General features: G+C 36.5%; 1 long non-coding RNA gene across 2 annotated transcripts in view; it reads left to right on the top strand.

Moving 5' to 3' along the window:
* The first annotated feature begins 3,355 nt into the window (after window positions 1-3,355).
* LOC149050780 (uncharacterized) overlaps window positions 3,356-17,300 on the top strand; it is a 59,706-nt gene continuing 45,761 nt past the window's right edge. The window contains exons 1-3 of one of the 2 annotated variants that reach the window (XR_016184423.1): window positions 3,356-4,302; window positions 5,312-5,506; window positions 5,957-8,874. This is a non-coding gene — a long non-coding RNA (uncharacterized LOC149050780). Of the gene's footprint in view, window positions 4,303-5,311; window positions 8,875-17,300 lie in introns of both variants that reach the window. The other variant, XR_016184422.1, reaches the window with a different exon arrangement.

Genomic DNA, 17,300 nt, shown 5'->3' with positions numbered 1-17,300 from the left:
AGTTATAAGTGCTAGTGATAAGATGTGGCAGGTATTGAGGAGTAGACGACTAGCAGGCAAACTGTTGGACTTTTCTCCTGGCAGAAAGAGTCAATATGAAATCTACGCAAAAGTAACAAAAGAGGTTTTAGCCAGCAAAGTAAGAAAGGAAGAAAGGAGAAAGGAATGCATCATAAAACTTTTCGCAATCCTTTCTTTCTAGATGTTAAAAGTGTCTAACATGCTAACGAAATAATTCCTTAACATAAGAGTTTTGATTAGTGCTATTTTTTTTATTGAATATCTGATGCAGACAATACCATCCGCGGGTCTAAATTCACTTTACTTCTCTCATCGTTTATACGATATTCACCTCTGTTTTTAATTTGCTCTTTTATCTTCTTAATTATTTTACCACTTTATATCCGCATGGAAACGGAAATTTTTCACAGGTTGCTAGTCAGGTAGAACGACAGGTTACTGAGAGCAAAAGTTTATGTGAACTGGACTAGCATGCGTTAAAATAATAATTTCGTCCGTGATAAGTATCCAGAAGTAATTTGATGTGGCTGGGATAAGATTGCTAATTGTTTTGAAACCTTGGTGATTCAACTGAGAAAAGATCTCCATTCAGGCATCCATCGACCAGCAGACGACAAAATTAATTCGAGTTGAAGACTTACGTGAAATAGAAAGGATCAACCTCATACAATCATTAGGTGTGTCTTATATCGCTATATCTTATATCGTCTCGTCAATACATTTAACTCGCAACACATTATCTTTCTGTTTGTTTGTTTTTTGGGTGTTGTTGTTGCTTGCTTGCTGCATTTTAAGATCAAATGTAAAAGAAATATCGATCTTGATTTCGGCAAACAAGTTGAAAAATCTAAACCTTGATCAATATCGATTTTAGCAAGAGATTATGATTGTAATCTCTTGCTTTTAGCCAATCATACCCTTCCGTTTAGTTCTATACAGTCCTTTTGACACCTTGCCATATGATAAACAGCTATTTTCACACACATCGTCACAAGATTCAGTCAAGGAGAGTAAAATAAACAGTAGCCCTATATCAGTTGTAGCAAAAGTGCTTTATAGCTACTTACAGTTCTTCAAGTTCAAACATTACATAGAAAGCTTTTGGAGGCAGCTGTTCCAGATCATTATAGGACAAGTCACTAAAAGAGAGAAAATGAAGTAAACCCAGTGACGAGAAATCAGGGATATGTGACTCTAAGCCTGAAATCAACATTGGCGAGAGAATATTCTCGGGCTCAAGAAACTTTAAAGTTGCATTTCTAGATATGACCACCTCCAACCCACTAGATCTTGTAATACTGATAAATAACAATTGTTGAGTAGAAGCTTCATTTGCTCTCTTGATAGAAATCATGTAGTTTTCCCATCAATGCAAAATTATTTCGAATATATTCATGGAGGAGCGGGGAATCTTCAAGACCAATGAGCGAGCTTGTTATGAAGTTTAACTAGGCGTGGTCCTAAATTGATACAAAGAGCTAACATGACAAAATAATAACGGAAAAATTATAGATCCGTAATATTAGCGGCGAAAGATATTCTGGAGAGCTTTAATTGGTCAAAGATTACGCGCTAATTCCTCCTCAGGGAATAATGCTTAAGCTCATTAACTTGTCAAGGGGGAGCTACGAAACAATAGCTTAGAAAGTTATTGTTTATGCTATTGTTAGAAGAATATCACACATTATGTGCGGGTGTTACAATCTGGAATAGCGTTCGATTTTGAAACCTTCGTTACATATTCATCTATTTCTTCATCTTAATCAACAAACACTTTGGTTCTATCACTACCCGTTTAGGATTTGATTTTCATTGGTAAAATCCACCTGCACAGTTTTTCTACAATAGAAAGGACGTTATGAGGTCTGTAAGTCACTCTGACACTTGTCTCTTTGAAACGAAATAAAAGTCACACACGAGGCAGCCAGTAAAAGAGAGCAACTCACGTGCCCTCTGTCTACTCCTCGTGTTTCAGCTGCCGGCTGGTTGGTTCCCGTGCGGGTTCTCTTTGTTTGCGTCTCACAAGCTTTTAGTTCGCTTTTTTGTCTTACTTCTGCTCGCGCGCTTTATTCGTATTCTTTTATCTTCACTAGTTAAAAAGGTAAAGTTTTCATTGTTTGGTCATGGGGGAGGCCTAAAGGTCTCCCTTTAATGTCTACTGAATATTAGTCGTCATGGCCCTTTAGAGTCAAAGCTTCCAAAGGCTTTTTACCCTAAAGGGCAAGCCGTCCTGCTTTGTTACGTTAATTTGTTTGCGCTTGACAGTGAGTCAGCTTTTTATGGCATAAGCTTTTCAGCCTCTCCCAGGTGAAAGGTCATTTAACACACGTGGTACTGCGCGCTTTATCATCCGTTTACTCCAGCACCAGAGAGTTGACTCTAGATCGTCCACAAGTCCCAGTAAGTTAGTTGTACAAAGTCAGAGCAATGTTATACTTATTGGGAATGTTATATTTAGTCCGAATTGTGCCGCTTGAATTACAAACCAAAGTCAACGGCAACCTACACTCTAGCTTAGTGAAGGTTCTCCTTGAACTTTTTTCCCTGAGAAATAAACCTCTGGTGGCTGCACCACATGTCACATTTTATGTAATTATATATTCTGAAGACATTTCGTTGTCAAACCGGTCTGTGGGAATTACCTGGTAATCAAATACAGTATGATGTAATAAGGTATCTTTCAGCCGACACCGGGCAATTTTTTACGCCTTAACCCACGAATATCAGCTGAGGCGCCGATGCACATTACTTACAGAGGGTCGCTCTCTAATTCGAATACTAAAGCACACTCTTCAAAGCCTCGTAATCTTTGGCACAAAACTCATGTAAGAAATACCGATCAGTCCTTCTCTTACAATGATTTAGGTGGCGTTTCTATTAGCAAGTCTAAATCCTGACTTTCCGATCCACATACAATTTTGTGCTTCATTAAGGACAAAATAAGTCTAAGACTGCAATCGGAACGACTCACTGCGACCTTGGATCGCATGGGTCGGTATATCACTTTGGATCCCGATTACGTGATGGACACTAGCGATTAACATGGCGGTTCAAAAAATGAAAAGTGAGCCACTGTCATTTTCAAGTCAGCCCAGGTTCTTGAACACCGCTACACTCCTCCAGAAATGTTTAAGATTTGAATGTTAAGAATAAAACGGAGAAGATGGTAATTCGCCCAGTTAAGATCATAAAAAGCAGTTAATTTTTTTGCACGGCGTGGGCATCCTTCTAAACTGTAACATTTCTGTGAGTTTCTTATGCTTCTCAAGCGTCATAAAAATGAGCAAGTCATCCATTTTCATGATGTTTTTCCTTGTTTCTGTAATTTCTGTAGGTAATCTACAGAAAACCGCCATCTTGTTTTATTCAGGCTGTTTACTGTACGGATCGATCTCTTTTCAGATTTTTGTTCCGACTGGCAAAAATATTCAAACAATCCGGACAGTCTAAATCCAAATATGCAGACCATTGTTGATTGCTGACCTTATTACAGCCTAGGTGACGTGCCAAGTTATTTCGAATGTGTGTTTGGGGTGGATTCCGGTAACTTCCTTTGAAAATAAGGATTTGCTGTTGATTTAGACTTGCTACTGTTTAATATTCCTTCCAAAGACCTGAAGTAATTTTGATATTTGTAATTTTTTTTGGAAAACCTTCAGATGTCTGTCTGGATTTGGAATACGTGGTTAGTCTTTACGCAAATTCTCTTGCGGAATCAAAAAACGCAGTTGTGGTGGCAACCAGCCATGAACAACAATCATTTTCCCTCTGTGCAGATCTTTGTTCCACTGTACCAAAGTCCTCTAAATCCAAAAGTTCATTCCAGATTTCTAAATTTTGTTTCTTGAGGCCAGGATGCTAAAGCCCCGTGGCTTTTATTGACAGTTTGATTACAAATGTGTCGTCCAAAGTGAGTAAGAATTGGGCATATCATGAAAACAAAAAGGCTTGAGGTTTGTGACCAAGAAGAAAAAAGACAAAGACGAACAAACAAACAAACAAAAAGAGCTAAAAGGGCGAGCAACGCCATCAGAGAACCATAAACACACCACGTTGGTCGGTATTGGGCTTTAAAACGATGTTGGGGACGAACGGAGTCCAAAGCCGACAGTGTTGGCCTTTTAACGAAAAGTTTACACTTGTATAGTTCATCCCACTTCTTTGGATGGAAGTTTATTGGATAACTTGGACAAAGCGTGATTGTATCGTCTGGTATCAATGGAAAGTCTCAAAAGTCTCTGAGGAAAAGTTACATGCATACCCGTGCAACATGTGCCTCAGGTAAGCAAATTGAAATTTTCGCACAACATGACAATGAATAAGCTAACCCATTAAGATTTAAATGAGAAAATGATAGGTCATTTCCTTTAATTTATCGTGCAAGTGAATTTGAAGAGTAAAGTGATTGAAAGAAAATCGTTCTAATCAATGCCTTATAGGACTTGTTATCTCGGCTGGGAATGCTGACGAACATAGCAGAAAGTTATTTGCAAAATCTGTGGCTTGTTCACCATGAAAAATAATTCCAGATTCGTTGGTGTTAAGGGTATTATAAAGGCTCCCGCCTAAGTTTGCCATGAAGATTTAATATGCCAAATGGCTGTGATGATGAAAATGAGTGATTTTCATTTCATCAGGCACACAAGGATGAATTTTTTTGGGAACCTAAAGGCTCATAATGCAGTTTAGAGCATTTAGGATGCCAGTAACACTTGCCACCATTATGAAAATTTACAAAAACACTGATCAAGAATTTCACCAAAAAAGATTTCCTGTGAGGGTGTTACATCTGAAGCTGGAGCTTTCAATGAACAGAAGACCAAGAGAAAGAAAAAGGCAAAGTAAACCAAGAAAATACTTTGTGTAATATGCATACATTGAAAGACAATATTTATTTGTTAATCCTTTGCCTTGTACTATGGCAAGGTGAGCCAAACTTACATATTCTGCAAGTGTCTCTATAGTAATTTGATATCATCTTTTCAATCCTTAAGTATCTTTTAAGAATGCTTTGCTGGAGGACTTTGAGGATGGAATGCACTCAATGAGTAGTCACTGTGGCTCCTCCTCCTTTGGGTTTCTTCTATAAACCTGTTTGGCCTCTGAAGCATAACTGTTTTAGGTATGTGTACCATGTTAATGATGGCTGTGTTGAAGGTTTCCCAAATATCCTCTCTTCTGTTGATGTGCATCAAATATTGCTGGTGATCTCCATTCTGATTCACAGACATTTATTCAATGTCAATACCTTATGACTATCATTAATATTACTTTCTTTATTATTTAAAAGGAGAAGAGAAAATGTTTTGGATCATACCATGATGACTTGAGTGTTTTATCAGTCCCATCTGTTGTCTGAAGCAAGAAAGCAGGCTTGGAGAAAAAGTTGCCATTCTGGATGAAAACTGATGATAATTAAGCAGCTACATGAAATACCTTTAGATCAGTCTTTTGGTCAGCTGGTGGTTTATATGCTTTCTCTCAGGTGAGAAGTACAGATTACTGTCTTTGTAAAGTGCATGCAGAGAATACACTTTTTCCAAAATTTGTGAATTTAGGATGTTGCACGTCCATTCTTCCAATGATGATCTTACTGCCTGGTAATAAAGGTTTGGTTTCTTCCACAACAACATGTAGTATTGTTAGTAGACCATCAAAATGACTGCCACCTACATGCATCTTTAAAAACATTCAATTTCAAAGTTTTCTTTGACTTGTGGACTTGGTATTGTATGCTGGGAGCTAAATTTAGCCAATGTAAATAAACCAGCTGATAATCAGATTTAATGACTGACTATGACTTATGTTGCATTTTGTTGAATTGTGTTAATAGCTGAGTGGTTAATTTGCATCTTGCCTCTAAGTCAGCTTGTGTGTCAATTCCCTTTTATCCAAACAGTAAACCAAACAACACTACTAATTGTTATATTTACAGTTTTTTGGCAGCATTTTCCTGGCAATTATGGAAAAATAATCAAGGTAAATTATGCAAACCATTGTTTTTTCCCTTTAAAATCTAAAATAAATCTAATCATACATGAGTTAGAGGGCATGTTTTATATTGCTAACATAATGTAACAAAGACAGAAAGCTTCTTTTTTTTAAAAAATAATTGTATTTCATTAATTTTTTTCTGGCGGTGAATGTGCTTAATTCCTGTCAGGAAGGATTTGATGAAATGGAGTAAAGTGACTGACAGGTTGTGATTTATTGATAAGCATCCCAAGACTGGGGTAAAAATATTACTCACAGCTGATATTCAACTTTCAAGCATACTAACTTTAGTTAATGGCTTCTTTGTAATTCAATTCAAAATAACAAGGTGTCCAATGCAATGAGTTGTTAGAATAACAAACACAATGGCTGTCTTTACTCATTGGAAATTATGGTGGAGGCTTACATTTTGTATCTTAATATCAGTCTAAATAAAAAATAATGGTATTAAAGATGTTTTCACCCTAAGCAAATCCAAATGGAAACTTATTCAAATTTTGCACCAAACTATGAGTTATTTTTTTTAATTTAGATCAAATACATAATTATATATATATATTCTTCTGTTTGTTTAAGTTAAAAAATCAGAAAAAATTTGAGTCAATTAGTTTGAGAATTAGTGCTAACTTTGAACTTGTTATTACTTTTGTATGCTGTATGTATATGTTTAGCAGGAAGTTACAATCAAACCAATATATGTTTCTCTTGATCATTTAATAGGTCTTTTATTAATGAATTGTATAATGATATTGACTTTAATGAGGCTGCAATTGGTAATTTTGTCCAACAGATGGTTACAAAGTTCAATTAGTGATATCAGTAAGCTGAAATATGCCCAGGGTATCTCAGTTCACTTCCTTTTGAGCTTCAGTCTCAAATCAACAACTTGCATCTACTTTGTTACCTCAAAAGCTACTGGTGCATGTATGCATACCTTTACCTCTCCAAACACAATAAGGATTTGAAGAAACAGAATTCTATTCCCCTTATGCATCTGGTGTTATTTAATAATCCTTTATAAAGCATTGTGGCCTTTTTGTTCTGGGAACTGAGGCATCCTCATGAACATTATTGTGAATTCAACGAGAGTTTGATTTATGTGTAGTTGAAACCTTTATTGTGAAACCAGCTCAATTGTATGCCATTATTTGCTATGGAAAATGAATTATTAATAAAGAGTTAATCAATTTCATTGACCAGCAACAAACTTGGTAGCCATTGATTCCTTTTATCATTTGTAACTGTTTACTTCCTTTCATTTGTAAGGGCTTCATGATGGAATTGTTTGTGCTGTTCTCAAAAGGTATTTCATAAATTAGGCTTTCCTCAAAGTGCCAGGGTGTAGCAGTCAAATAATGGAACAAAATTCTTAATCTAATCAACAAAAATCATTAACATGAGCACAGTGTTAAAATGTACAATGCTTTCTTTCCTTTTGTTGACTCATTTACTCCCTGAGTGATTGATATGGATTGGATTCCGGAATCCAGCATCTGGAATCCGGAATCCACAGCTTGGAATCCATAATCTAATACTGTCCTGGATTACCTTGCATGGGGCGACAGGCCTGCTGCATAAGCTTAACTTTTTAGATTTTAAATTTACTTGGAGTTCGACCTCCAGAAAGTTGTTTTTCCTTTGCAGCCGCTAACCTTTGGTCTCATTGTCTATTGTCTATCCGATACCGATCTGCAGGAAAGTCTTATATAAATATAAATCTACTTGTGAGAACACCGCTTCACAGATGCGGTTTGGAAGTTGCTTAATCCGATCGAGTAATGGGCTCCCGTCTGTTTATAAAAGTTCCATTACAGTAACTGATTGGAGAGGTCTACTGGGCTGGCAAACTGAGCAAGAAGAGGGAGAGTGTAGTTGGGGACTATGTAGTAATCATAAAACTCGGTTCGTGGCAAGCGCTTGAAACAGAGATATGAAAGACCTTTAAACTGTTTGACGGTTAATTTTAGGGTTCGTCACACCCATTCAGGGAGGCTGGCGTTATTTAGCCCTGCCCGACCCCATCACGTGACGAGAATCTTCGACTCTACGCCACGGTAGACAAGTGAACTTGTGAATCCCGAATTAAATCTTTTTAATCAAAGAAAGTTTTGTGATATTTCGGCGCATTTGCAAACGGGGCCCTGTGTTTGGAAATTGGAAAATGGAAAATTTAAACATTTTTGGTCGAAAAATAAATTTAAATGTTTACTATGAATAAAGAGAGTTTGAGTGAGAAGCAGTGTGTAAAATGGTTCCAGATTCATCAATATTTTTGGGGTATTACGAAGCTAAAGGCTCCTACTCAAGTATGGAGATTTAATGTGCCAAATGGCTGTGGTGCTGGGTGGTTGTCATTTCATTAGGTACAAAAATGAATTCTGATTAAATTCAAAGGCTCTTTTAAGTTCAGTTTAGAGCATTTAGGATGCTTGTGACACTTGATACCATTATGGAAATCTACAAAACGCTGACCAAGAATGTCACTAAAAAAGATCCTTGTGAGGATGTCAATAATATTTCTCACTCGACATATTGTGCAGTTACTGGGAGTGGAGTTTTGACTTGTTGAACTTTTCTTTTCTGAAATACTTTTGTTACCATGATAACATCAAAAGTCAAAACCCAATTTTGGTCCAACCAGCGAGAAATTTTTTTAAATTTCATCTAGGATGTTGTGTATGCATTCTTCCAATCTTATTGCCTGGTAAGAAAATGTTGGTTTCTTCCCCAACTAGAAAATCAATTGTTGTTAACATCATCAAAATGACAGCAATCTATCTTTTAAAACCATTCAATTTCAAAGTTTTCATTGACTTTTGGCCTTGGTGTTGCTGAGAGCTACATGTAACTTTAGCCAAGGTAAATAAACTAGCTTATTTCATGACTGACTAAGACACAAGTTCCATTTTATTGAATTGTGTGTATATAGCTGAGTGCCTAGGATGCATCTTGTCTCTAAGCAAGCTTTTGTGTCAATTCCCTTTCATCCAAACAGTAAACCAAACAATTAACATTACTTATTGTTACAATTTGCAGTTTTTTGCCTGAATTTTCTTTACAGTTTTTGGAGAAATTCAACTCTAAATGCCAACCACTGTTTTACCTGTAACTCTAAAATAAATCCAATCATACATGATTCAGAGGACATTTTTGATATTACATAATAATATTTCTAAATGGCAGAAAGCTTTTTGTTTTGTGAAAATGACTGACTATTTCATTAATTTTTTTCTGACAGTGAATGTTCTTAAATATTACTGTCTTGAAGTAATTTTATAAAATGGAGTACAGTTTATAGTTTGTGATTTATTGATAAGCAATCCAAGACTGGGGTAAAAATATTGCTCACAACTGATATTTAACTTTCATGCATATTAGCTTAATGGCTTCTTTGTTATTCAACTTGAAATAAGAAGGTGGCAAATGCAATTACTTGTTGAAATACAAAACAGAGTGGCTGTCTTTAGTCATTGGAAATGATGGTGAAGGCTTATATTTTGTACCTTGATATTATTCTAAATAAAAAGTAATTGTGTGAAAGACATTTCCTTCCCAGGCAAATTGAAATAGAAACTTATTCAAATTTTGCACCAATCTATGAGTTGTTTTTGTTTTTTTTTTGTGTCATTTGAATGACATAAATCATTTCCTTCTCTTTGTTAAAAAACCAGAAATATTTTGAGTCTATTAGTTTGAGAACTTAAAGTGCTTAAAGTATGCTGTATGTATTTGTGTTGAACAGGAGATTACAATCAAACTAGATATGTTTCACTTGATCATCCAAAGAGGTTTTTTCTTAAAGAATAATATGATGATACAGATGTTATTAACAGTGCAAGGTGATATTGTCCAACAGAGAGCTACTAAGCTCAATGATTGATTTAGACTAAAAAAAAGTACAATACTATATACCCAGGGTATCTATATATGTTCACTTCCTATTTAGCATCAGTCTCAAATCATCAGCTTGCATGCCTCAAAAGTTACAGGTGCATGTATGCATACCTTAACCTTTCCAAACACAAAAAGGATTTGAGAATTCTATTCCCTTATATATGTATGTGGTGTTACTTAACAATCCGTTACAAATCATTGTGGCTTTCTGCTTCTAAAAACTGAAGCATTCTTGTTAACATCATAAATTCAACACAAGTTTAATTTATGTGTGGCTGAAACTGTTATCATGAAACTGCTATTTTCTTAGTATTTTGTCCTATGAATAGCTATGGAAAATGAATGATAAATAAAGAGTTAATCAATGACATTGGCCAGCAGCTTTCTCGGTAGCCATGATTCCTTCCTTTTATCATTCATAACTGTTAACAAGCTTTCATTTTTAAGGTCAGCTTTGTGATGGAATTGTTTATACTGTTCTCAAGAAGTGTTTATAAATTGTGCTTTCCTCAAGGTGCCAGGGTGTGGCAGTCAAATCAATTGGAAAAATTCTTAATCTTATCAACAGAAATCATTGATCATGCCTTTTTTTCCTTTTGTTAACTCATTTACTCCCTGAGTGATTGATATGTGACTTCTCCATACAATTTCAAACTGTTCACAGAAGCTCACAAGAAATGAAAATACAACATATGGGAATTTCCAGCAGGAATACTGATGTACCACTAAAATTAATAAATGAGAAGGGTAGTGAGGAGGTAATTTAACAGTGGACATCATTAGTAGTTTGTGAATGGGTTAACTAGGGGGTTCAGTTATGATGAGACATAGACAGAAAAGAAAATACAGTATCACAATAATTTGCTTTGATAAGCATTTCTGAAGTGTGTGTGTTCATCCATTCAAAATGTACATGTACGTACCCTGTCAAGAGAGGTTTTCTTGACTCTGTACATATGTGTGGCTCTCAACAGTTTCCGCAGCTGTTCGTGGGTGATGTATATGGAATCAGTGAACTGATTGAAAAGATTGGTGTTGAGGTAGACACCACTTTAAAAGTTACAGGAAAAGCTTTTGACCCCTCTCTTTATTGTCTTCCAAGGATTACAATATTGTGACAGGTGAGCTTTCACAATACCTCTAAACGAAACCGTTGGAAATTATGGAAATTTAGTATTATCAACTGAGTTGATAACGTAAATAAGCCACCATAAAGAGTTTCAAAGCTGACATTTCGAGCATTATTACCCTTCGTCGGAGCGAATGATGAAGGGCAAACGCTCGAAACATCAGGTTTGGTATTTTTAGAGAGTGGAAATTTTTAGTCTTTGTAAATGAATAGCTACAGTAATAAGGGCGTAAAACTTGTAGAATTTCAATAAGTGTTATATCAGTGACAACCTCTTGTTTTGAGATGAATTGATTTAATAAACATATCGAAAAATTATCTTTCTTGGTATATGGATCAGAGTGAGTTTGATAATGAATCACCAGTATGATGGTCAAGTTATAGCGAAGCTGCAAGTTTGGTGCCAAATTTTACTTATTGATTGTATTCTCAGATGTATTGCGTCGCTAAGTTAACGTAAATAAACGCTGTCACGGTGGTTTTAAAAGAATTTCAGTCCTAGTCATTAAATAGTGAAACAACTTCAAAGAAGGGTTATCGTTCAAGTAGCAAGACTAAAGGCGGATCCAAATGACAAATTTGTGGTTGCAAATTAAGAGCTATCAACACGCGACCTTAAAACCATTTGTAATTTTAAAATCGTTCAACAAAAGCAACTTAGAAAGCAAGGTACTTGTTCACATTTACAAAAAATTTAATTTACTATTCGAAATCGCCAAAACAGTTTGATGGTTTTTAAACGCCAAGCGATGTTTGAGTTCTACGATCTACTACAAATGCATTTTCGACAAGTCCGTTGAAATTTGGACATTTCTATGGTAAGTTCCACAACAGAAACCGAGGGAATTCCATGGCATGAATGAATGCAGCATTAAATCTCTTGTGTCTGAATAGTGTCTCATTTGACTTCAGTTTTTCGGTGGAAGAAGGACAAGATTTGCGCTCGCCGTTGCAGCAAACAAACGAACAGACTCTCACAATTTCAAAACATACATTAAAAAATGGTGACACTGACTTTCTTTGTCACTTAAAACTGAACAGAGGTAAATCTACGTGGATTAATCGCAGAAGGAAGTGAATAATGCTCTCTTTAAGATCACTGATTTTTTTTTAAAGAAAACATCGTCATGATAGTCGTGTTGCAAAGATTGCTTGGAAGCCCTTTAAATTACCTTTATCTTTACGCAAATAAAACTGTCTGGGTGAAGCCTCTCTCTTTAATTTGCATCACCTCTTTTTTTCTATACTATCTACTCGCCAAAACTTTTCTCTGTTTATAGCCGGGGGGGTCTTGCCGTAAATAAAGTTCTTAATCATACAGGCTCTTTTAGCAAGCATTTGTTTAACTCTTTAAAACAAATGGTTTTTACCAGCCTAGGTCGGTCCGTATTATTTACATTACATAAATAACAATTATGTCTTGTAAACTAATGAACTACCGAGTCACTTAATGATTAATCCACCCGAACCCGAAACCAAATGAATTTCCCATTACAAGATTTTCATGTCGTAACTGAGCTCTGATAACAACTGCTCCTGGGGGCCACAAACTGCTGAAATCCTAAGATAAGGTAGCAAAAAGCCTGTGTAACTTGTACTTACCTGGTTGCCTGGTCTTTGCCTTCCCTACCCCACCCTTGATACAAGGTTGAGTTTGATTTTGAGGCCAGTTTCTAGTATCTAGTCCTAGCATGGCGGGTCTTGGGGTTTTTGAGGAGGGAGGGGGGGGGGTTAAGAATTAGACGGTGTTTTGTTGCACGCCTTTATTTTTTTCTCGACCTTTGTAAGTAGTGGAATTCTGTGTGAAACTGTTTCGGGCCCTCGACTCACTCGTGTGGACGTTACCGTGATGAATAAAGATAATGTTAGTCGGTACTTACAGTCTTCGGACAGTATAAAGTCTGCGGAAAACTCCTGGGGGTAAGTCCTGTAACTGATTATGGGATAAGTCCCTGTCAACAAGAAATAATCAAAATAGATAATTAGATGTGCGCTGTAAGATGAAGTTTAAAACTCCAAATGACTCCTACCGGGAAAAGGCTTGATTTATCGCGTTTTAAGCCCCCCCCCCCCCCCCTGGAATAAGCTCTTCCCCATTTCCTCCCTCACTTTCTTAGATACAAAGAAAACCTGTTTCATTGGCACTTTGTCTAGAATTTTTTAAGTTTCAACTACAGCTGATTCAGTACAGGTTAATAATTTCTTAATAAACGTAGTCAAATTAAAGGTTTTTGCACAACCTATGCATCGAGTTTTTGTTATAAAATATTGTATCCTTCTTAAAACTAGTTTATCAGAATAAGAATGAGTTACCGGGAACAAGTATGGCTTTCGTGATGATAGTTTCCAGATTTGAAAAAAAGTCACTGCCTACTAAAATCCTCAGTTCCTTTGCCTTGCTAGCCCAACCTCATCAAGACATTGCCAACAGGAGTGATTAGCAAATTATTTATACAGACAAGAGGGCCTATTCCCACATACATCCTCCTCAATCCTGTTAGCTTACTATGGTCATGGCATTTTAAACATGGTGTATATGCCACAAGTTTTCCATTTCCCAGACTAATTACTTTGTAATAGTGTTTATATGTTGAGGAAATGGTTGGGTTGAAATATAATACAAAGACTTGCCAGTAGATAGTTAACTGGAAAATAAAATAATAAGAGCTCCGCTTTTAGGCTTGGCTCAATCTAGATATTAATTTCTTAATAAGCGCCCTCCTTCCAATAAGCGCCTCTCTTTTCAACCAAAATTATAGAATAGCGCTCCGGTGCTTATTCGAAGAAATAGGTTAAATGAGATTGCTTGATTAGGTTTAACGGAATGTTTTTGCATTTCATAAAATATCAAGTGGGACTCGCGATGCAAATGGTCAAGATAAAATTATGTGATAGAAATATAACATTTGCAAAGAGTCCAAGACGTCTCTGAATTTATGGATCAACACAGATTTTGATGTCATCGTGCAGGATGTGGACCAGCCGGCTTTTGCTTATCCCCTTTCCCCCTCCCCACTCACCCAAGAATGTTTTACATACTGTAGAGGTGAAATTAAGTATTTCGGCATTCTATCAGGGGTCATCTTCAATTTCACAAGCCACCCCCTCCTCCGTGAGAAATTTTATTTCCGTTACTTTTGATAATGTAATACAATAATACATAAATTCAGTTTTCAATTCTGACAAAGAAAATAAGGCAATTTGTAAAGTTTACACAAGTCTGGGTAATGAATTTTTAGATAAACTGAAACTTTTCAGACATTATTCTCTGCACTCGCTTGTATGTTTATTTATAAATAATTGCACCCATCGTGAAACACTGATTCTAATTGGTCCTAGCGAGTTTATTATATCACCATATATCTGAACTTCGACTTTTTGCATGTTATTTTAAAATAAAAACAGCGATATCAGCAATGAAAAGTCTCAAAAAAGTAAGAGGAAAAATTTATCTCAACAGCACTGAAGAACAAAGAAACCAACTTTTGGTTGGTATGAAGGCGAGAGCGACTCGTTGTAAATTTTTTATCATTTAGGTACAATGGGACACAAACTTACATATCATGGACTACCAAATGCAAAAGGAAGTTCTTTCAATTTTAAACTGCCTTTATGTCATCGAAAAAAACCTTGCCAAAAACAAGATAGTTTCAATAATTAACGCACAGTCAATGCTCTCACAAAATGTGGAACGTCAACGTGTCAACAGCACATTGCAGTGGTTAAAAACAACGAGTTAAAAACAGATGATTCCAGAGTTCTGAGGCTAGTCGTAAAACTAAACTAACTAAATCAAACTTGAATGTTTAATTTCAGTTTCCTTGGTGAGAAAAGTGTCCTAGAAACGGGAAATAACATGAGATGATGGTCAAAAAAAGCTGTCCTCTTGTGAACATGATGAAAGAACTATGACAAAGAGAATGTATTCGCTACTCTTAAAGAAACTGTGGCAGGGCGAAAGTACTTTGAACTATACCTGCTTTCCTGGAACTTATTGTTTAGATGATCACAAATACCACATCATGCTATGGACACCTGGACAGGTTATATGTGTTAAATGTTCGTTATTTTTCATCGGCTTGTGCCAGAGGTGAAATAGCAAGTAGAAGAGTCTCCAAAACAACTTAGCACTTAGATTCGTTCCTCAGGAATAGGAGTGGGGCACCAAGGCTCCTTGATAATACGCAACGAAACACTAGTCTCCGAAGCCGAAACGGTGATGACGGACAAATTCCAAGAATCAGCAAGATTTTTTTTGCGGGATTGCTGATTTGAGCAAACAAGAAACTCCAAATAATATTTCGTTGGGGATCCGGGTGTCACTCAGCCACAATTTAAAAACCAGGCGTCATCGTGTTATGAAGGACAATGTATTATTCTACAACTTCAAGTCGCTTCCGTCCAAATGTGTTGCTAGATAAATAGCAGTCGATAAAATTGTGAGGAAGACTTACATAAATGTAATTAAATGGCGCATACTCTGATCTTTAAAACCCGGTCTAACATTTCAATGGATGTCACTGTCAGTTTGTATTCGTACTGCACACGAACTTAATTATTTCTGAGATAGCGATGAAGATGGGAAAGGAAACTAGAGGTAAATGACAAGAAATTATAAAATACAACTGAATTCACCTCTTTTTTCTTTTAATAACCGGATTTCCATTATGTAATGGAGGAAGTTATGAAGTTCATAAGGTCATCGATTTGAGTTTCCATTTATTCTAATAAGTATTTGGAATTCGTTCCAATCTAAATATTGTCAATAAAGTCAAGAAATAGTCGAAGCTCAGTGTCGCAGTCCATGTGTTTCTATCAGGGTCTTTTTCGGGTTTAAGAGATAATTCGCTTAAGTCGAGATAACGTGCTGAGCACTCGTTGTCGTATCGCTGAGATATTTTGGGAGGGATAAGTCAGCTATATATCCGACGAAAATGACTTTTCTGCTTCACTGTAAATCACATTAGTTCAGTGTCTCTCACCTTTAAGAGTGCTGAAATAATTTGTCAGCCTGCTTTGGGTGATTTTCTCTATGATCATAGGATCATATGGTCAATTGAAGTTATTTAAGCTAAGAAGCGTTTTCCACTGTTGTATACAAAATGATCGAGTTCTGAAGTTGTCGGATGCACCATGCAGACAGATTTTAAATGAAAATTTCCAGTAGTATTGCGTAACGGTCTCAGATCCCAAGATGGCGGACACATAACAAACGCTTACGGACGGTGTGATTATCATATCTTGTGAAGTCATATCCAGTGTATGGCAATGATCGGGGATCGATTCCGACAGTTATATGTTCAATAAAACTTGACTCTACAAACTGCCTAAATCCGTAAAAGTCGTCTTTTTGATATGTGCTATACACAACAAAAGAGAAATACGATACCTTTTTTATCGCTTTCTCTCGCCTTGATGAAACCCTGGAGTTAGTGCCGACTTTTTTCCACAGAAAATGGAGCGATAATTTTCAGTCAAATCTAACCATCAGGATTCAGCAATCTAGAACAACGATCAGACTCTAACCTTTTTCCCACACTTCGTACTGCGAGCGTATATAGTGCACACTTCCTCTCCAGAGGGCATGCAGAAAGGAGACATCTCACGATCATACATTTCTCAACATCCAGGCCTGCTGCATAAGCTTAACTTTTTATATTTTAAATTTACTTGAAGTTCGACCTCCAGAAAGTTGTTTTTCCTTTGCAGCCGCCAACCTTTGGTCTCATTGTCTATCCAATACCAATCCGCAGGAAAGTCTTATATAAATATAAATCTACTTGTGAGAACATCGTTTCACAGATGCGGTTTGGAAGTTGCTTACTCCGATCGAGTAATGGGCTCCCGTCTGTTTATAAAAGTTCCATTATAGTAACTGATTGGAGAGGTCTACTGGGCTGGCATACTGAGCAAGAAAAGGGTGAGTAAATGTAGTTGGGGACTATGTAGTAATCGTAGAACTCGGTTCGTGACAAGCGCTTGAGACAGAGATATGAAAGACCTTTAAACCGTTTGACGGCTAATTTTAGGGGTCGTCACACCCATTCAGGGAGGCTGGCGTTATTTAGCCCTGCCCGACCCCATCACGTGACGAGAATCTTCGACTCTATGCCACGGTAGACAAGTGAACTTGTGAATCCCGAATTAAATCTGTTCAATCAAAGAAAGTTTAGTGATATTTCGGCGCATTTGCGAACGGGGCCCTGTGTTTGGAAATTGGAAAATGGAAAATTTAAACATTTTTGGTCGAAAAATAAATTTT

This window comes from Pocillopora damicornis, chromosome 2 (assembly GCF_964200805.1).
Source record: "Pocillopora damicornis chromosome 2, jaPocDami1.2, whole genome shotgun sequence".
Lineage (NCBI taxonomy): Eukaryota > Metazoa > Cnidaria > Anthozoa > Scleractinia > Pocilloporidae > Pocillopora > Pocillopora damicornis.
This window is presented reverse-complemented; position numbering and strand designations above follow the sequence as displayed.